The 22,527-nt window shown below is 41.8% G+C and overlaps 1 protein-coding gene across 1 annotated transcript in view; it reads right to left on the minus strand.

The window, feature by feature from the left end:
• OBSCN (obscurin, cytoskeletal calmodulin and titin-interacting RhoGEF) overlaps positions 1 to 22,073 on the minus strand; it is a 2,124,484-nt gene extending 2,102,411 nt beyond the window's left edge. Inside the window, exon 1 of the mRNA XM_078665296.1 lies at positions 21,862 to 22,073. The gene's annotated coding sequence lies outside the window, so the exon portion shown is untranslated. The remainder of the gene's footprint in view (positions 1 to 21,861) is intronic.
• Positions 22,074 to 22,527: the final 454 nt, after the last annotated feature.

The following is a 22,527-nucleotide window of genomic DNA, read 5'->3' on the forward strand; positions in this document are numbered from 1 at the left end:
GAAAACATCATATAAAGAATGAAAAAATGGAGAGGAAAAGGAAGAATAGAGAGAGGAGTAAAAGAAAGATGAAATAAGGAAAGAAGGGTGAAACAGAAAGAAGAAAAACAAGACCAAAAAGCATCAAAAGGAAAAAACTAAAAGTAAAAAATCTTAAGAAAGGAAAGAGAAAGACAGAAAGATAGGAAAAGAAGGAACAAAAAAGAATAAAGAAAGAAAAGGCAAGTAAGGAGGAAATAAATATAAAAGTAAAAGGAGCACAAGTAGTAGAGAAGAATGGGAAGACAATATATTAAATGAAAAAAGTAGAGAAAGCAAGAAAGGGAGACAGAAAACAAAGAGTGAAGGGAAGAAGAAACCAAAAGACACTATGGAAAGAAAGAGAGAAAGATAGGAAGAAAGAAAGAAGGGAAAGAGAACAAGCAAGAAAGAGGAGACAACAATCATATGGAGAATGTAGAGAATGAAAGAAGGCAGAGGAACAAATAAAAAGAACAAATAAAAGACGGAATGAATGGGAGAAAAAAGAAAGAAAGAACAAAAGAGAAAGAAATCATCTTTCATAGCAGGGTGGGCTGTATTATGCTGCACAATCACCTTCCCAAATCTAACAAAACTGGGTACATACTGTTTAAAGTGTTGCACAAGCAGGTGGCCAGCTCTAGATCCTCAAACGAGCTAATATTTTATATGTGCAGCCTATGAGCTACTTGTAGCTCATGATCGACCTGTTGGATACTCCCTGGTTTAGGGATTCTCATTACAGGACAGTTTATGGCTTGAGTGAAAACGTGGAAAAAGATGCTATGCAAACAAATTTCCTCAGGTAGTAGCTGTGCCTATATCTCCTATATAGCTCGAATCTTAAGACAGATAAGCTGAATCCTGGCTCGCCCAAGAAAAAAAGAAGCTTATTTGTCTGCCATCATGATCCTCAAATAGCAGAATTAATACTTTTGATATTAACCTATACATTTGATGGTGCATCAGAATCACCAGACCCATCATGGTCTCCAATCATACCTCTATTTAATGAATATTGCTGTTTCACTGCGAGATGTACTTCTTGGGATACTTAGACCTCTGATGCTTTTGCTCTTTAGAGAACTCACCAATGTCTCAGAAATCTGGAATATTACACTGGCTCACTGGTCTGACTTCATGAGTGTACCCAGTTTTGAAGTTGTGAATGAAGGGCAGCTTGCCATCAAAGGCCATAATTTTCCTGTATAATTTTTTGCCACTCATCCAATTCTGATCAAATTATCACTGCATCTAAATTAACCTAACATGTGACCAATTTCAGTTAATTATATCTTTTCAGAAGGTTCAGAAACCTAAGACTTTAACAGTTGATTTATTTTTGATTGACTGTATCCATGGAAAACTAATAGAAGAGGATAAGAAAGACCATAACTGAAATCTGGCAACTTCTTCATTAATGCATCTCTACTGATACCATAAGAACTGTAATGCAGAGCTGATTAAAGTTGCCTCCGGTACAATACTAGGAAATATTCAAGGATACAAACCAGCACAAATTAGCAAAAAAAGACAAAACACTATGGAGTGAGAGGCGTGTGATATTTGGTTGGAAGCAACAATCGAACCAGCTTAGAAAACTCTTTATGAACATGAAAGACGAATGATCAAGAATTGCGTACCATGGAGCAGAATTTTTTTCTTTTTAATAGCTACATAAAAGACTCAAATAGTGAGCACATGGAAGTTGGTGTGCTTCAAGATTGATGGAACCCACCTTTTTCAAACGAGACTGGAAGGCAACAACAATCTAAAAAGATTTCTTACAAATATATTTTGTGGCTATTAAATGTGTCTAAAAGGGGGAAGCTGCAGGTCCAGATGGTTCCTTGCTGTGGTATAGAAGTCGCCCATTAATAACTTGATTGTCTTAGTAGGTGTAAGTTAGAGAACGGGTAAGCACCAAAATCTTGGGATGATGCTGATATCCCGCTAACATAAAATTCTGGGTAGGAATCTGATAGGGTGAGTGATATAGACCAGTTATTGTTGATGCCAAAATCCTCCCAAGAGCAAAATTAATAGATTAAATCACTATATTAGTGCCATAACACATGCTGATCAGAAGGGCTTTGTTTCAAACAGAACCCTAAAACAGTGAAATCGCATCAAGGTCGGAACAATTGACTTAGCATCTGCTTATGCATGGCTTGCCTCTATCAGTATTGCCAAGACATATTTTGACTTGTTATTTGACAATATCTCTCTGACTTCATAGCATACATGGATCTTGAGGGGGTATTATCGGGGCTACTGAAGTTCCATATAAACGTGTGAATGTAAGAGCGCTTGTAAGTAGAGTTCTATCAAAGGAACTCAGGATCTTCAGACTTACAACTATGAAATAACACTGACCTCAATAAATCTGTACACCGAACCACTAGCTCAATCAATTAAAGATCCCTGGAACATCATACCCTTCAATCATCAGGATTCATTAAAGAAGGTCTCACTGCATGCCGTAGGATTAGTGGCATTCAGCCCAAATTTAGCTCAGGAAATGAGCTGTGCAGACTGAAATAGTTCCATGGACAAGGTGAACCAGACTTTGCTCAGGATCTGGTGCTTCAGCTTACCAAGGGTAAAACGTCTTTGTTGTATCAGTTGCTCTTTCGAACGATCGGCGGAGACCTTTCTACAACAAGGAAAGTTCGGGCCAATAAAGGGATTAACCAATCTACATACTCAGTTTCTTGATGTATGGCATAGTCATCATCAACCCAGATGAACTGCAAATATTTATGGGTCAATACTGGCTTCCTAATGTTTGGGAGAACACCCAGATAAATTCATAATGTGTCACCCTGCACTGGTTAGCCTCCTCCAGAGCCATTTATAATTTCCCCGTCATGCTCCACTTTTCCTTCTTCATTTCGTGACCTCGATCACCTCACTCCACAACTTATTAATATCCGGGTAATCAGCCCACAGACCCAACAGTTTGTATAGTGTCACTAGACTTAATTAAAGAACTATGGGGCATATTATCAAGAAGGGCGTTACAATTTTCGCCGGTTTAGCGGCAGAAAACTGCTGCTAAAACGGCGATAATAGGCTTGATAATATGCCCTGGAGAATTCCAATAGAAGCCCAGGTTGACACCAGAACCTGGGCTTCTATGGGAAGTTACAAGGGCATATTATCAAGCCCATTATCCCCGTTTCAGCAGCAGTTTTCTGCCGCTAAACCGGCGATAATTGGTAACGCTGTTCTTGATAATATGCCCCTATGTTATGCAATTATGTGTTTTGAGCGTTAGACATGATAGAAATACTATTTTTTATAATACAGAAGACAAAACATCTACTATGTCTGAAGTAAGCCATAATAAAAGGACAGTCTTCTGCAGTGCCAACGAGAATACGTCATTATGCAGGAGCTTTCCAGAATAGTGCTCTAATAAACCTAAATATGTAGGCGGAACAAATTTTAAAAGATGAAGAATCATTAATGCCACTTCCTGAATCATTAGTGAGCCAAAATTTCACTCTGACAGAAAATTACAAGAAGTGTGCTTTATGCCTATTTCACCACTTTGTGTGAAAAAGGGAAAGAGGTTTCAGTCAAGGAGCAATTAGCCTGATTCATCAAGGGGCCGTTTTGCGAGCCCCTAACAGCGAATCATAGCGATTCGCTATTGAGGACTCGCAAAACGGTATTCATGTAGGAATTGCTAAATAAATAGCGATTCCTACACATTCCTTATTTGCGAGTAGCAAATTGCTACTCGCAAATAAGGAATAACTCCCCATTCATTCCTATGGGCCAGAAGGCCTATAGGAATGAATGGGGAGTATCCCTTATTTGCGAGTAGCAATTTGCTACTCGCAAATAAGATAGCGATTTTAAGGGTGCCAGGGGTGTCCAAAGGACACCCTGTAGCACCCGTTAAATGCACATTTGAACAGGTGTTGCGCACACACATGTCCAAAGGACATGTGTGTGTGTAACATGCAAAAGAAAAAAATGCACTAAAGTGCTTTTTACACTATTTTCGCAATTTACCACCAAGTCAGACTTGGTGGTAAATTGAGACCAAATATTGCGATTTCGCTATTTCTAATTGGTTGATGAATTGCATTTAAGGAATCTCTATTAGAGATTCCTTAAATCCAATTCCTCGCAAATATGCGAATTCTTAAATAGCGATTTTTGCATTTGGGATGATGAATCCCAAATGCAAAAATTGCACTCGCAAAAGGCAAGATTCTGAGAATCTTGCCCTTTGCGAGTGCAATTTAGCTTGATGAATCAGGCTGATAGTGACCAGGATGTGATGGACGACATTTATACTGGAGCCACAGGGAGTGCACCATTTAGGCTTGATCAACACTACCTCCATGCTACTACTTGTATTATATAAGGAAGACAGCATATGATGGACTAACATATGCCTTTAAGTCAGGACCCTAGGCTTTATAACTTGTTAGTCCAAGTGCATCTGCCTCAGACAAGCAGAAAGCTGTCATGGATAGTTTGCACACTGTCCCACACCACCCACATGCAAAGCAACCTTGGTCATACTTGAGTAGGAATAGTGCAAACCAAGCTGCTAGGTCCTCTCTAGATAGGAAGACAGGTAACCCCCTGAATAGTGTCGACATTGTGAGGTACAGCTTAAGTTCTATGGAACAGTGAATATAAGGGCCTGACAGGCCTTTTATTCCACAATGCAGTCAATATAAGTGACAATGCATTTCAGTGCCGTAATGCAGAGAACCACGCTGAAATGCGGCAGTCTAACGCCTGATGCGTGGTACTTGACAAGACTGCTAGTGGGCTGGAGCACTTGGAGGTCGGTTTTGAAAGCCCAGGGCCTTGCTTTTGGTGCCTCTTTTACTATTCCTCAGCTCCCAGAGCTTCATTGCAGCAGGCATGGAGAGTGAGAGAGAGTGAGAGTGAGAGTGAGAGTGAGAGAGAGAGAGAGAGAGAGATGTAAGGGAGAGAGAAAGTGATAAGAGAGGGAGAAGTACAGAGATAAGAAAAGAACAGAGAACGAACGGATAGATGGAGAGAGATTGCATGAGGAGATGTAGGGAGCGCCACTGGTTTGAGCATTTTTGCCAGTGTTGTTTTGGGTTCCACAATCCCGCCCTGGTGAGCATGTGGCCCGCTTCTAAGCATACCCAGAAACTGAGGTTAATTCCAGCATTCAGCCAATCAATTCCTTTTTTCTAAATAAAAGGCTTGCAAGCCACTATCCCCTTTTAAATGAAAAGTGTTAAGGAATACACATTAGGGCGTACCATGAAAACGACCCTGATTAAAGACATTAGTTTGTTTTGAGGACACTGTTCCTAGACTCTGCTCTTCTGACGTCGTCTCTATCTCATGCCAACCACCTTAGAGCTCGTAAGACAGAATCATTTTACAATCATAAAATAAAAGAATAGGTGTGTGCATTGTCAGCGTGACTTCTCTGGTACTTTCCTGGTACTGGGTTAGGTGCACTTGGACACTGCCGTGCATCATTGCCCAGTTGGTTTTGTTACTTTTATGAATATTTGTTTTTGCTCTGGACAACCTCACGTACTCGGTGAACTACGGATCTGGACTTCAAAGCCAACAGATCCTTCTCCGTCCCCTTGTTCTAGGGGTTTCAGCAACAAAGATGGCGCTAGCAAGAGCAAAAAAATGCATCAAGGGCCTCTGGTTAAAAGCCAGCTTTTCCAAAATATATTCACAACACTGTAGACACTTCCTCCGATGGATAATGCCACAGTGGTGTTTTCCTATTGCTAGCACAGACAAAAAGATATTCATTCACAGAAGTGGTCTGGCGTTTGGCGCAGTGGAGAGCTATTTCTGACAGACCAGAGTCGCTGCGGGGACAGGGTGAGTACCAGACACAATGGGTTACATGTCCTCAGCCTTTGTATAGCGATAATTACCTCCTCGTCCGCTTCCTGTCCCAGTCCTTACTCAATGAGCAGTTCTCCTGCTCCACAGAAACCAAGAGGCAAATTTACAAGAAACTGATGTATCTGTAAAGATGCGTCAGTTTCCCTGCATCTCCATGCGAAACCATTGCGCCACCATGGATGCGCCGTATTTCCAATAACGGTACAAAAGGGGGCACACCATGGTGCAATGATGGACAGATGCGTCAGGAATTCTGACGCATCTGTTGCCGCAAAAGTCATGCATTGCTGGAGTCATGTCGCAAGCACAACGCAACTCCAGCAATGCATGGGGAGGCCTATACTTATTGTGCTGCATCACTCCTTACGCCTGCTCCAAGTAGACGTAAGGATTTGATGCAGTGGCGGCCTAGAAGTGGCGCAGTAAAATCTTGTAGATTTCTCTGCATCACTTCTACGAGGCTTGTGACACAGGGCTTTGCAACGCGATGCATCTCCCTAGATGAGTCACGTGGTAAATTGGCAGCATTGTTTACGCCACCGCTGCGTCACAAAAGTGACGCAGCGGTGGCTCAAAAGTGATGCACGGGGCTTGTAAATCTTCCCCAGCTAAAAAACATAGAATAAAAGAAGAACAATACTTATCTACTCTCACCAGGTAAGGATCATTCGGAAAAAAAAGATACAGGATGTGTTAAGGACGGATCACTGAAACAATATCGACGTCAAGAATATCGAGTTACAAAAATATCGAGGTAAAAATATAGAATACCAAAATATCGACCTCCTATCTCCAAACAGGTAAGTACAAAAATATCGAATCAAAAATATCGATGTAAAAAATATAGTTAGTCAAAATATCTATTTTTTAAAAATGCTTTAAATTAATTAAAAATTAATAAATAATAAATGTAATTACCTTAAACATACTTAAAATACTTAAATAACCTTAAACTTAATAAATAATTAATGTAAGTAAAAAAAATAATACAAATTGATTGTTAATACATATATATATATAAACGTAATATTAATTAAAAAATTACAATATTTTTACCGTAGGATAGCGGAAAGGGTAAAATTTACTCTTACCACTCCAGTGAGTGCAACAGTAGGGAAAGCTTTGGATAGCGTAGGGGTAAAAATTACTATTCCAACTCCAGGGACTGCAACAGTAGGGAAAGCGTTGGATAGCGTAGGGGTAACAATTACTATTCCCACTCCAGAGAGTGCAACAGTAGAGAAAGCGTTGGATAGCGTAGGGGTAAATATTACTATTCCAACTCCAGAGAGTGCAACAGTAGGGAAAACGTTGGATAGCGGCAGGGTAAAATTTACTATTCCCACTCCAAAGAGTGCAACAGTAGGGAAAGCATTGGATAGCGTAGGGGTAAAAATTACTATTCCCACTCCAGAGAATGCAACAGTAGGGAAAGCGTTGGATAGCGTAGGGGTAAAAATTACTATTCCCACTCCAGAGAGTGCAACAGTAGGGAAAGCGTTGGACAGCGGGAGAGTTAAAATTACTATTCCCACTCCAGAGAGTGCAACAGTAGGGAAAGCGTTGGATAGCGTAGGGGTAAAAATTACTATTCCCACTCTAGTGAGTGCAACAGTAAGGAAAGCGTTGGATAGCGTAGGGGTAAAAATTACTATTCCCACTTCAGAGAGTGCAACAGTAGGGAAAGCGTTGGACAGCGGGAGAGTTAAAATTACTATTCCCACTCCAGAGAGTGCAACAGTAGGGAAAGCGTTGGATAGCGTAGGGGTAAAAATTACTATTCCCACTCCAGCGAGTGCAACAGTAGGAAAAGTGTTGGATAGCGTAGGGGTAAAAATTACTATTCCCACTCCAGGGAGTGCAACAGTAGGGAAAGCGTTGGATAGCGTAGGGGTAAAAATTACTATTCCCACTCCAGTGAGTGCAACAGTAGGGAAAATGTTGAATAGCGTAGGGGTAAAAATTACTATTCCCACTCCAAAGAGTGCAACAGTAGGGAAAGTGTTGTATAGCGTAGGAGTAAAAATTACTATTCCCACTCCAGTGAGTGCAACAGTAGAGAAAGCGTTGGATAGCGTAGGGGTAAAAATTACTATTCCCACTCCAGAGAGTGCAACAGTAGGGAAAGCGTTGGATAGCGGGAGAGTTAAAATTACTATTCTCACTCCAAAGAGTGCAACAGTAGGGAAAGTGTTGGATAGCGTAGGGGTAGAAATTACTATCCCCACTCCAAAGAGTGCAACAGAAGGGAAAGCATTGGATAGCGTAGAGGTAAAAATTACTATTTCCACTCCAGTGAGTGCAACAGTAGGGAAAACGTTTGATAGCGTAGGGGTAAAAATTACTATTCACACTCCAGAGAGTGCAACAGTAGAGAAAGTAAATACTTCATATATGAATAAAAATAAATTAAATATTAATCCCAAATACAAAATAATTAAAAGTCATTAACAATTTTATAAAATATAATGATTAATCAATTAAAAATACAAACAAAATATTACAAATAACTACCAATTAATACAAAGTATTTACCAATTAACAATTAATTAATTAACAATAAAAAAATGATTAAAAATTACAACAAAACAAAACCAATAAATAAATAACAATATTTAATTATTTACAATTAAATTACTTCCCACCCTATTCCCCTATAAACCCACAACCCGCTACAGAAAATAAATTAATAAAATTAACATAATTATCAATTAAACTATTAATTAAAATTAATTACCAATTATATTTTAATTAATTACCAATTAAAAAAATTAAATATCAATTAATTCAAAATAAATACCAATAAATACATTTAAAAAATTTAATAATTATATTTAAATTACTTCCCACCCTATTCCCCTATAAACCCACAACCCGCTACAGAAAATACGTTAATAAAATTAACATATTTATCAATTAATCAAAATAATTACCAATTATATTTTAATTAATTACCAATTAATTATTAATTAACAATTAATTCAAAATAAATACCAATAAATAAATTAACATATTGAATTAATTATAATTAAATTACTTCCCACCCTATTCCCCTATAAACCCACAACCCGCTGCAGAATTATATTACGCAAAAATTAAATACCATAACATTAATTAATTAAAATAAATTATAAAATAAATATACACTTTTCACACATATACTAACATAAAAAATACTTTAAAAAAATTATATTAACTTACTTACCTCAAATTCTATATTTTTGTTGTCTATATTCTGTCCATTCTATATTTGTTGTCTATATTCTGTCATTCTATATTTTTGTTGTCTATATTCTGTCCATTCAATACTTTTTCCATTCTATATTCTTGATTCGATATTAATGCTATTATATTCGATATTTTTGTAGTCTATATTCTGTCCATTCGATATTGTGTCCATTCTATATTTTTAACTTGATATTAATGTAACACGATATTAAAAACTCGATATTTTGAGTGTATACCGTTCAGGACTTTATATATGATGGGTATTAGTTGCATCATTGGGGAGCTTTTTTGACTCAGCTGGTAATTTCTTTCTGTGGATAAGGAGAATTGTCCATTGTGTAAGGAAGATCCAGACTTGGAGTAATGAAGATTACCGGTAAGTAACCAGGCATTCTCTGGCATTGGTAAGGCCTTCTACTGCTTACGTCAGTCTGATGACTTTTTGCATGACCCAGGGGTACCTTTTGTGGATAGGAGCCAATTCAGCTTATGATATGTTACAGTATTGGGTTCTTATTATCTTCTTCTTAAGTGGCTACATCTTGCTCATAGACATGTGGGCCTTTAATTGGTAAGGTCACAAAGCTTTACTAGTTGCTTAGCATCATCTAGGTTAGAGGTCTTCAAACGCCAGGGACTTGAAGCTATGGTGTATCAGCAGATAATGGGAGGAAAAACAGAGGCATGCTGTTTTGTGACATCTCATTGTGGCTCATAAACCAGATTGAGGGTTTGGGCGGCTGAGTGTGTTTATGTGCATGGGTTACATAAAATTATTCTAGAAGTGACTTTTTACATAACACACATTTCAAGGTGAATTTTTGACACATAACGCCCTGTGCCACGTTGACTGGGATCCACAACAACCCCCCCTTAATGATATCCTGCACTGCAGCACGTCTCATCCGGGGCCGGAGGAAATATGATCACATCACCCCACCCTAATAGAGTGCACAGGCCCCCCTTACTGGCCCACATCATCTTTGAAAAACAGCTTCATCATTTACTAAGCCATCATGAAGTGCAGCCAGCTTATCTGGGTGACAAGCTCACCGTACTTTGTGAATTTTAAAACATCCGCAACCTGGCCACCACCAGACCGTAGGTTAAGGGGGTAAAAAAGTAAAATCAGGCAGCAGGACTTTTGCATCTGTACATCCAGAATCTGGAACAGCATCCCAGTATCCATCAGATCCACCCCCAACCCTACTCCAATTCAGGAAAGAGTTGAAGATACACCTCTTTAAAGCGTACTCTATCATAATGTAGTAACAGTTCACAAAATCAGCTACAGCTCCAATCACCTATTGACTGTATCCTTGCCTTTGACCAGATATAGTGCTCTGCTGCATTTTAACTGTTTGCATAGTTTAAATACCACATAAATCCATATAGTACTGCCAACTTAGGGGGACTCAGTTGACATGCAAAGAATAACATTTGTAATTAGACCTGCAAGGATTCAAGAATATGCAAAGCAGATGCTTTACAAGAATTTCACAGGACCTGCAGGTGGAAGAGGTGTGGCGCCGCGGCCAGGGCGACTGACGCTGGAATCTGGGGATCAGGGTTCGATCCCCGGCTCCGGCGGCAGGTTAGCCCAGCACCATGCGACTCTGGGCAATAGCTTGCTTAATCTTCCCGACGGCCCCCAGCGCCTAGAGACCCTAACGGGTGATTGTGCGCTATACAAATGTGGATTATATTACACATGGATCCCCGCAACAAACACCCAAGGAAACTTACTAAAATTTGAACTGGTAACCTGAAGATAGCTTGAAGTGCGGCATAGATGACACATTAACAGTGACAGCGAACTGTAACACTGTGGAAATATGTTATGTCTAAAAGCTAACAAATGTGTGTATGCACATCTATATGTGTTGTGTACGCGACATCTCTCGCTCCTGTGTACAGGGCTAAAAGCACAGATTGTGCTTTAAGCAAAGTGATACCCTAGGAGCAGCACATTAAGTGCCTGGCAGCTGTGCCTAGAGTACAAGAGCATTTCCAAGTTACCCGCTCAACTAATGCTGGAAACTACCTTCCTTGAACTGCCACTGCTTGTGCTGTGCATATTCAGTTCTTGGGATAGAAGCTTTTCCTGCTGCTGCTGACTTTTTATACATAAAATGTTGGATAGGATTTACATTTAATGTTTGGAGAAGAAGGTGAGGAAAGGCATCACTGAATCATAGTTGTTCTTATATCTTAGAGTTTAGCCACAAACATCCTGTGACTTGTAACATTATATACAAGTAGAATTTAACATACTTTGTGACACAATGTGGCAGGTTATGTCACTTGGAGGGCAGACAAATGTGTATTTACTGAAGGAAGATTGTCCTTAAAAAAGTTTGAAGACCACCTTTCTAGGTAGATAGGTGGAAGAAATTGGCTTAGTGGTTGAGGGGGTGAAAGCCTACTCAAACAGAAACCACAATCCTTTTCAGGGTGAAGTCACATGCAAACCTCAAATTAATCTGTATTTAACCCCTTGGTAGCTTGGCTCAGAAAAGTCAGGCTTAACTTAGTGGCAATGGGTAAAGTATTTATGCAGAACTTCATACAGTGATAGAGTAAAAACACAACACAAGGAAATCCATAACCAAATTCGAAAATTAGAGAACATTTTAATAAATACATCATGGGCAAAACAACAAGAAACTAGTCTGTAGAACTGGAAATATGCAAGTTTGAAGATTTCAGTGATGCAATGTCTTTGCGTGGAGATACGTTGTGCAGCGGCAGTTCCAATGGGCTGCATTGAATAAGGTGATATACTTGCATAGAGATGCATCACACAGTGTCGGTTCTGATGGACTCTGTAGGCAATATGGAATCCTTGCTCTGGGAAAATCTACACAGCAGAGACAGTCTTTCGATTCCGGGGGCGATGCATCACTTCTACTGGAGATGAGAAGTGCTGCGGCAGAGATGAATCAGCTCAGTGGAATCCATAGATGGGCTGGCAGAGCACATTCAGGTCCATGTCCAATGCTCCAGGAGTGGGGTGGCACCACTTGTGAGGGTAGGGCTTACAAATAGCGGTCCAGGTGTTTGGTTCAAGGTTGTTCAAAGCCTGTCCTGTCCCTGAGGTTTCTGATCAGGATGCCAGTCAACAAGCCCTTTGGGTCCTGGGTTTAAAGATGCAGGTCCAGTCGTTCTTACCTAGGCAAGAGGGCAGGAGGACAGAAGTCCTTTCGGGCAGTAGTCCAGCAGAGAGGCAGACCTTTCAGCAGCATGGTATTCCTTCTTCCTGGTAGAGTCCACTGGTCCAGAACTGTACTGAAGAGTTGGGGATCTAAGGCCAAATGTTTATACCTGGTGCCCACTTTGAAGTAGGTAAACCTTTCAGAGAATCCACCCCCTCAAAAGAGGTACTTGGAATTTCCTCCCTCCCTGCACTGGTCCCATATTGTCTGGGGTCACAATGGACTAGTGTCAATCCCCTTTGTGAGTGTACTAAAGCAGGGCTTTTGTTATGCGCCAATGTAGTAGCTGACAGCTTTTACCCCTCGTTAACTCAAAGTGGCCCAACCTACCAACACCTATCTTCTTTTGTCTCACTGTCTGGGAGCAATACACAAACACAAACAGCCAGCTACACCTAGTCATGTGACCCAGGATCAGGCTGCAGACACCAAATAGTTAGGAGAAGAAAATGCCAACTTTCTAAAAGTGGCATTTTCGGAATTGTGACTAAAAAGAAGACTTTACCATTGAAGAAGGCTTTTAGTTACAATTCTCAAGATACCAAACGCGCCCTGTCTACCTGCTCTCAATTGGAAGTTACAGCCAATTAAATATAATAAGGTAACTCCAATGTTATCCTATTGGAGAGGCAGGCCTTGAAGTAGCAAACTAATTTAAGAGTTTTTTCCACTACCAGGACATGTAAAACTTAAAAGTACATGAATTACTTTTTAAATATACTGCATCCTACCCTATGGGCAGTTTAGGGCTGGCAAAGGGTTTATTTTGACAGGTTGAATAGGCAGTTTAAAATAGCACACTCAGGCTGCAATGGCAGGCCTGAGACGTGTTTAGAGGGATCCTTAAGTGTGTGGCAAAATTGGTGCTGCAGGCCCACTAGTAGCATTTAATTTACAGGCCCTGAACACATGTAGTATCACTTTACTAGGGTCTTACAACCAAATTAAATATGCTCATCGGGTGTAAGCCAATTCTACCATTTTTAAAGGCAACAGCACAAGCACTGTATCCCTCGTTAGCAGTGGTAAAGTATGAAGAGTCGTAAAACCCAAAACAAAAGAGTTCCCAAAACAGGGGGATGAAGGCAAAAAGTCTAGGGATGACCTTGCAAAAAGGGCCAAGTCCAACAATAAGCTTGCAAATTGCAGGATTGGGATGTGAGTGTTTGGGGAGTGTGGAGGTTTGTGTCAACAAGTACTTTTGGGCATTGTGATACCTGGGCATGTGGCATATCTGAGCTGGTTCAGAGTTCGATAGGAGCTCTGGCCAATGTGCTCTTTTAGATGTTAGTGTGTGGTGTATAACAGTGGGATGGGCTGTTGTGAGCACAATGAAAGCAGACTATGTGGCACATATGTGTTTTTTTTTGGCAAAAACCTTTTTATTGGATTTTAGAATTATACATGTCATACAATAATCAGACTCATCTGTTGCGGCATTACAATTGATGTCAACATTTCTGTGTTAAATAGCCGAGTGTCTAGTAACGGGGGGAGCGCCTCTCCCCCTCTAATGGGGATGCTGGGAAATACAGTTTAAGATGTCGTTGGTAAGGTTACCGTGTTACCCATGCTCGTATGACAGTCCCTAGTCCTTTGGTCCCTGCATTGGTTAATGCTAAATGGTAATCCAGGTTCTGAACTGAACTGGGTATTCGTAACTCGAAAAGTGATCGATCGGGGAGGGGGCGAATGGGGTGGGGGTAGGTGTGACGCAACTCCATGTTGTAATGCTACCTGTGAGCAATGATTTCCACCATTACTAACAGTGCGATCCTCAGAGGGTGGCCTGGGTGGAGAGCTAGTGTGAAGGAGGTGAAATTTTGGGAGGGTCAATGCGCACTGGGCCCTGGTTCCGTCTGGGTGTCTAGTGGGGGTTCTTTGCCAGTGGTGTGTGCTTGCTTGAAGTCATGAAGGAGCATCGCCCATTCTAATGAAATAGGTTGCCGTCGCATGCCGCAGGCCTCCTCCTGCCGGATGAGATCTTCTTCGGGCGTACCCCATTTCTTTACTGCCCCCCACCATGCTGCTTTTGGGGGACCACCCGGTGAGCGCCAGTGCATTGCTATACTGCATTTTGATAGAAGTACGGCCAGAATGGCAAATTTGTTCCTACCTTCTTTCGCTTCTTGTGCTTAGAGATGCCCAGGGCGCATGCTTCCCACGTGTGGAAATCTGACAGACCTGTGGCTGTTTGTAGTGTAGTGTGTACCGTTGCCCAAAGGGTTTGTATCGTGGGGCATGTCCAAAACGTGTGGATGAATGGGGCGTCCGGAGTGTGGCATCGGGGACAGTCAAAGCGGGACATCGGGTAAAAGCGATTCAGCCGTGCCGCCGTGAGATAAGCATGGTGCAGCACATTAAACTGGACATTTTTGTGGTGTTCTAGGGCTATTAGCCACTCTCTATCATGGAGGGCTCGCCCAAAGTCCTCCTCCCAACAGAGCCGTAATCACGTCAGTGGTGCATGTGTAAGTTCCATAATGGATTTATAAATCCAAGTAATGTGATGTCTGTCAGTCCCCATGTGTAGTAGTGTGTGCAACACCGGGTGTGTCTTAGATTCTCCGTCCCTAATGTCCCAGGTTCGTCTGCAGTCCGCCACCCGCTGCCGGTGCAGCAGGCATTGACCGACCAGAAGCCCGCTTTCTTCGGCCAAGCCTGCGAACGATATCAGTTGGCCATCAGTAAATAGGGCTTCAGCTTCAGTGAGCATGTGTTCGGTCCAAATCCTGAGCTCTCCTGCGGTGTAGTACCTGTGCCCCTTGGGGAGACCTACTAGTGGCAGTAAAGGGGAATACATAGGTGTCCCTTTGGACAGATGGTGAATCCACATGGTGCAGGATCTGGCCACTTTGACCAACAGTGGATGAGCAGGGTTGAGTTTGGTCCTTGGGAGGAGTATTCGGGTTAGTTCCGGGACTGTTATCTGTCCGTCTTGGGAGTCCGTCTCCCTGAGGTTGCGATGCTCTGTCCAGCGTGACAGCCATTGTAGTTGCCCTGCCAAAAAATAGGCTTCAAAGGACGGGGCACCCAACCCACCCTTATCACGAAGCAACTGAAGGGCTGACAGGGCCACTCTGCATCGGCCTTTCCCCCAAATCAGGGAGATTAGTAATGAATGTAGCGCTTGGAAAAAAGACAGCGGTGGGATGACCGGGATATTAGAAAATTAGTAGAGGAGCCGGAGCACTATCATCATTTTGGATAATGCTACCCTCCCTATGGGAGCCACGGGTATGGTCCACCAGAAGCTAATTTGCCTTTTAAGCCCTCGGAGGGATTGGTAGTGGTTGCCCTCCAGGAGGTCCCGAGGCGCGTGGTAGACTGACACCCAAGTATGTGGCACATATGTGTTATGTTGCATATAGATATGGTGGGGTTTCTGATGTGTTTTGCTGGAAGTTTGTTTGTCTACTGCAACCTGTATTGTGCACTCATTACTATCTGATGGAAAGGGTTTGGATTTCTGGAATGCTTGTAGACATCTTCATAACACACCTGGCCAAAGCAGCAGCGTTGTGCTGTTTGAGGTGACCTCAAATGAGCATAATAACAATAGGCCCAAAAAGTCAGATGGTGATGTGATCAGAATCCATTCACCCTTTCAAAGGCAGGAATGGTGCCTTCTGTGGTGTGCTCTCACCAAACGAGCAAGATAACAAGTGCAACAGGAATCAAACTTTGTGCCAGGAGCAGAACCTAATCCCATAACTTTACCTACTCCATGCTGGCAGAATGAGGCAGTTTTGAGAAGGGAGTTGAGGCACTAAGACCCACCCAGTCTACGTTTCGACCCTATGATGGGTAGGGAATGTTGCCCTTACATAGCGGGTCTTCATCAGGACAGAAGGTTGGGGTGGGCAGACTTCCTCCAGGACCCCATTGTCGGGTGTCCCCGGAACCACGTGTAACTTGTATTTTGAATCGTCTGTAATGCTGTTTCTTGGGTCTGCTCGGCTTTATTGGAGTCGGGCGGTAAACAACTCGATGCTAGACTCGGCAGATAAATCTGGGATTCAGGGGGGAACTAGGAAAGTAAGTCGGATATACTCCTGACAGTGTGTGATCACTTACCCCTACCCATCATAGGGTCGAAACGTAGACTACCTGCCCCAATTGTGGCAGCTTCTACCCTCAAGCAAGATTAACACAGCTATAATAGAGGACTGGTTTTGGAGAATTGTCTGGACTCGCAAGAGCTGTTATGTGTGGCCCCAATACTGGGAACCACTTGAAATATTGTTTAACAAACATAAAGAATTGAATTTAATTGTTTGTCACAAAAAAGAAAACCTTCTTTCACTTTTCACTGAAATCCCCTCACAGCACTCCCAACCCCTTTTCGTCTCGCGTTGCGCATGTGGGCACAAATGTATTGAGAAAAATTGAAAAAATTGATAATTATAGTGCAAAAACCAGTTATAGGTTTGTCGGTACCTTGTGAATAAAAAAATCGTGCTGTTCCTTTGATTCATCGTCCTGATTGTTTTATATTCACATGATTTTTTCCTGAATTTGTTTTCTCCTTCCCAGTCTGGGACCATTCTATCTAAAATGTTTGAGTAGTTAGGCAAATAATTTACAATTGCATTTGCTTCTTTTTTCTTTTGGTTAGTCCTTAAATAGCACTATTCATCCCAATGTAGAGTGTTGGAGTGCTTGACAATAAATCATTATAATAAACATTGACAATAAATCAAAAGTTTGAATCAATGTACAGGTTGTGTTATGTAAGACAATGAGGGTTACAGGGTATAGGAGCCACATATCTTCTTTACTGGTATGCATTATATGTTAAGATTGAATTGTTGGGAGAAACACAAAGTCAGGATGTAAAACATAATACAGCGCTGTAGTAACAAAAGGATCTCTGTGTCAGAAGCAGTAACCCACCTATCTACATAAAATAAAAATCTGTGATCTGTGTGTTGCACAATGTGCTTTGCAGGAGTCACATTATCTTTCTATGCTACTTTGTGAGCCAAAACTGTGACTGGGCAAAACACTGATCTCTCCAGCGACAGCATTAACCACCAGAGTTAACTTACCGTTATTACTGTTCTCTGAGATTTGCTGGGTACACAAAGATCTCTGCAGCAGGTGCCTTAAACCCATAAGATATTTTAAAAAGCAAACTTTGTGACCAACTAAGACAAAACAGATTGACTGTGCAGGTTGTTATTGTTGTTAATTTCATTGCAGCAGAGTTTTTATAAAGTAAATGTATGAGTGGACTGTCAGATTCAGCGTTTCATGACTCCGCCCCTAGTGATCCACCCCCTTTCTATTGCTGCTCCTTGACACCGAATTTATGGATTCTAGGAGTCACCTTTTACAATCTCAGCACTGATCACATGAGTCACAGCATCTAAATGAGGGTTATATAGCGCTAGGGCCTACTATCACTACTTCATATTATTACAAGCTCGAATTGTGTTATGGTAGTAGCAAACTCAGTGACAGTAATTTTGTAGGTCTTTGAAGCATGACCATTTGAGTCAGTCCCCTCAAGATTCAATGCTGTGGAGCTGATGTTGCTGACAGATTTGTATTTTTTCCGCCCATTATGGATCCACAGTATGCACGAAAAATACTGGGGCTCTGTGCAGTCAATACTCTATTATTGAATTTGAAACTGGATGAATACTGGACTTCACCAGACAGTATATGTCAGATTAGTAAGGCTAACCTTAAGGGATTATTCTGGGAAAGTGCGGCATTAAACACTGTTAGAGAGTGCCAGGACTCCCTGACAGTGTTGTTTATTGATCGAAAATCAATAGCCGCCTATGATAGCCACATTGATGAGATTGTCCCCCCATTGGCAAGGAAACTTTATCTTCAATTCAGATATGGCACTCTCCCATAAAATCATTTCTGTGCAAATGGCAACCAGATAGAGGCCCATCAGATGAACTGTGTGTAGGTTGTGAAGGATTGTCAGAAACACGTATCCATGTTTTGTTTTTCTGTTCCTTTTATAAATCTATACATGTAAAATGGATCGTTCCCTTATGTAGAAACTTGGGATGTAAGGAATCCAAGGAAACGTTTAGGAGAGTGATACCAGCCAGACTGTAGTGTTTTGTGTGGCTATGTTTTTAAAGGCATTCTGGATTAAGCGAGCCAACCTGCTAAAGTTTGTCACTGATCCCTGACATGAATTGTCTGACCCTCAAAGAGGCTAGCTGGTGGGAAATCTTTTATGTTGTAATTTTTATTTGTGGTTTTAGCCTTTACTATTTTTAAGATATTGGCTGTAACATGAATTTGGTGTTTTTACATTGTGCTTTTAACAGAATTTTTAAAAAAAATTATATTATGTATAATTTTTACAGTTGTGTATTGCATTTGTCTAGTTGTTATACTTTAATGATCTATGATGATCGAAATAAAGTCTATGATGATGTAAACAAGCACTGGCACTGCTAAAAGGTCTGGCTTTACAAGACTGTTGTATGGCAATGTTAAGCATTACAAGTAAACAGCATGGTAATAAATATGCATTTGTGTGGAAGCAAAGAACTGTAGAATAATATTGGTGTAGGTTAAAAGGTCAAGTGACAGTTGCCCTGTTATGCCAGACCTAAATATGCATGCAGGTTAATGACTGCCCTCTTCTCAACTGTGCTCCTGCCAGAGAAAAACATCATAAGTTATCTTGTTCTCTATGACATTTTAATAATGATAATAATAATAATAATTTTACTAATGGTGTCATGTGTGTGCCTCTGAAAGTTCAATCTCAGTTTGCAGGATAAATAAACAGAAAGATCACAGCTGTCTGGTGAGCAAGCACTTTTTAGTGGAAGCACACAACTTCTGTCCAATCAAAACATGTATGGCTCCAAACATGTCAGCGGAGCCAAAGCCCCCCTCTCTGGTAATGCTTGCATAACTGTCTGGTGATAACTGCGCTGCCCATAAAAAGGAAGTCCAATTGTAAGACCAACCTGACTAGTTCACCAGAATGTGACTGGCTTTAAAATATTGTACACTGCTGTCATGCGAGACACTTCAGCATGGTATAACTTTTGTAGCCAGCGTGTAATAATAAGAGAAATATCGAAACGAAAATGTCTTAAATGAAAAGTCGTCTTAGCTAAAATGCCATTCCTAGCAGAAGATATCACTTGCAGAATACAGCCGGCTAGCATAACACCAGGGCGTTAAGTGACCCGGGCCTTGCCGGTGCTCAACACAAGCCATTTTAATTGGCAGGTGCTGAGACGGATACCTATAGGGCTCTCCGTTTCTGCCCTCACCTTCAGGATGGAAAAAAATAAATCTTAACGCTGCAGCAGTACCACCCTTCACTGCCTTTGATGTAACTTCTAAGAAACTAGTTTAAGTCTCACCATTCCAGAACTGAAGCATTTTCAATATGCTACACAACGATGCCAGAGTTGTTGCTTATTTATCTTATGCAACTAACAACCATTGGCAAAGCCAAAAGTCCTGGCTTCTTGTAGATGTAATGTTACGTGTTGTATTTTATATCTGGATACAATGACAGAAGCAGAAAAATACCAGTCAGGCGGCACACTAAGCTAAACACAGATTTTCAGCATACCTGTTTTTAAGCCACGCCCTTAATTACATCGACCACGCCCCTTTGAGAGACACCCACGCCCCCGCCAGTTTTTTTTAATCCCACTTAAAGCCCAGCATAACACCCACCTCGGGCCCGACAGGTGGGCACTACCCAACCCCGGTTTTTCTTTTACGTGTTTCTATGGTCCGTGACAAATCACGTGACGACCTTTCATCCATGTACAAAACCTGTAAATACGTGCAACCATAATACATTCAGTTGCTAGTGCACACCACTAAATTAATGGCCTCCTAAACATTTAATTATAGCGCCACAAAGTGAGTGTAACGCTTTCCATCTGCCACAAATGGGTGAGGTTGAGATGGCCTAGTGCAGTACTGGCCTAGTGGATTCAAACGAACTGCTACCAGCCTCTCTCCCGCTCACTGGGGAAAAAAACATTTAAAAACATAGCTATTGTCTGGATCAAACCACTGAATGTTGCCCGAAAAACGCTTTACTGCCTCAGAAACTGCATGGAACAATTATTTTATATAAGGAAGCTACTCAGTTCTGTATATGTCAGATTGTTTTGTTTTAAAGTGAATAAACATATTTACAAAAAATAAAATAAGGAAACTACTCAGTTCTTTTCTCTGTGATTTTATCAAAGTGCACAAATGTAACAACCGCTTGCAAGGCTTGAATCCTGGTCACACTCTGCGAAGTATATTTAAAATACATGCACACTGCGCATGCAGTTTTAACTGGAACGCCTAAAGGGCACTGGGGAAAGTTCTTAAGAGCACAGATTCTCATTTTGAGAAGCTATTGACTAATTTTAGGATTCTTACTTCAAAAGGTTTGTACAATGGGTTCTAAAGTTCGCCCTTCTGGACTCGATAGCACCTGGACTCACACACCGCCATTATATTTAAGTTGTATAGCAAGACATACTGAAATCACGAACAGCAATGACACCTCTGTTAGAGGGCTGCAGCAAATGACACACACCAGCCCAAGTGTGATTTAAAGGCTCTGGGGAAGTGTCTGCTCTGTCCCTTGCGCGACGCATTCCATGCATAAATATAACATGTGATAACAACCGAACAGGAGCCCTGTGAAGTTTTAACTCTGTTTAATCCACTTTCTTTTCCTAGGTGCCTCATGCCACTGCCATGCGGCACCACCCACCCCGGTAAGCCCAGGCTCCCAAAAATAGCCCCCAGCTGTCCAGCTCAGTATCCCAGCATGGCCATTTGTAGCAATGCCATCTCTGAAGGACTTATGTCCGTTCGACCCCTTGGCACAGGCCCCACGAGTGCGAATCTCCTAAAACGCCAGAAAAAAGGCACACCCGTGTAGTCGCTGAATCTGACAGAAAATTGAGTGATAAAAGCCACACTGCGACGTCAAACGCATCGATTGGCAGAAGAAATGGCACAAGTTGAAAACAATACAACTTTTGACGTGTAGCTCTGGCGAGTGCCTGCCCTGAACTTCTTTTGAACGACATGCCCAATTGTTTCGACAAATACATTAAAACTTGAATGAATAAATGACACCTTTAGGCACACTGAACCCACATGTGTTCTAGCTTGATGCAGCGCTGGGGGAAAAAATACTTTTAGTACGGGTTTGCAATAAATTGCGTGCTATATGTTCTGACAGTCCCGATCAAAGTACACCAAGCATTTTTGTTGTTTTGAAGCTAATGTTCGCTGTTGCCCAATAGTAACGCTCGAAATGGCCTTCATCGGGAGTCTTCCACTTTTGGTGGAGCCACAGCTGACCTGGAGCAAAGGGCCCAAGTCTGCCAGGAGTTTTTCACCCAGGTTGAGTTTTCCAAGTGCGCAATGACCAGTTGCTCTGTGCAAAATAACGACCACGCAATGAGGGCAACGCACAAAAAAGCGACAGGTGAAAGTCATGTCGTGATGTTACAAACCCTACATTACATTATAATGTGTCACTTACCTTTTTACTAATCAGGGCCACAGCAAAAAATCTCTGTCAGGTACAATAAAAATATCCAGCGAGTTTTTCATCCGGGAGTTTCCAAATCCGGGATTACAAATATCCTTAAAATTTAAGAGTGAGCCAACCCCAGGGGGGGAAGCACACACGCTAAGCGGGGATCCCCCCTCCCCCTGCAGAGGGGAGCTCGGTGCTTGGGGTCGTGCTGTAGGAGACCCCCCAGTCCCCTGCGGTAGGTGAGAGTCGGGTCCGTGTCTCCACTCTGTCCACGGCCCCCTCCTCTCCCCAGCAGTCGAATGGACGTGTGTGCCGCTGGTGACGCGCTCGGCCCTCCCCGGCTCCAAAATAGCTCTGGTGTCACTCGCTGGGGAGATTGCATTTCATGTGCGAGACATAGAGGCAAAGGCCCAGTCTTTGGGGCTCTTTCACGGAAGGTTACATTTAGGGTTCGGTGCATCACGAGGCCCGGGCTTGAGGTCCCCTACTGATATTTCACGGGATTTTCCCAATTTATAAGACAGCGAACAGCAATTACTTTTCTCTGTGAATATATCCACCGAGGCCCTGTTCTACTGTAACTAATTCGATGCATGTCGTCACAGTGGGATTATGTTTAAAGTGAATTGTCGCCACATAGAACAGAACCTTCGAAGCGCATGACAAATA

The sequence above is a fragment of the Lissotriton helveticus genome, chromosome 10, assembly GCF_964261635.1.
Source record: "Lissotriton helveticus chromosome 10, aLisHel1.1, whole genome shotgun sequence".
NCBI classification, from domain to species: Eukaryota; Metazoa; Chordata; class Amphibia; order Caudata; family Salamandridae; genus Lissotriton; species Lissotriton helveticus.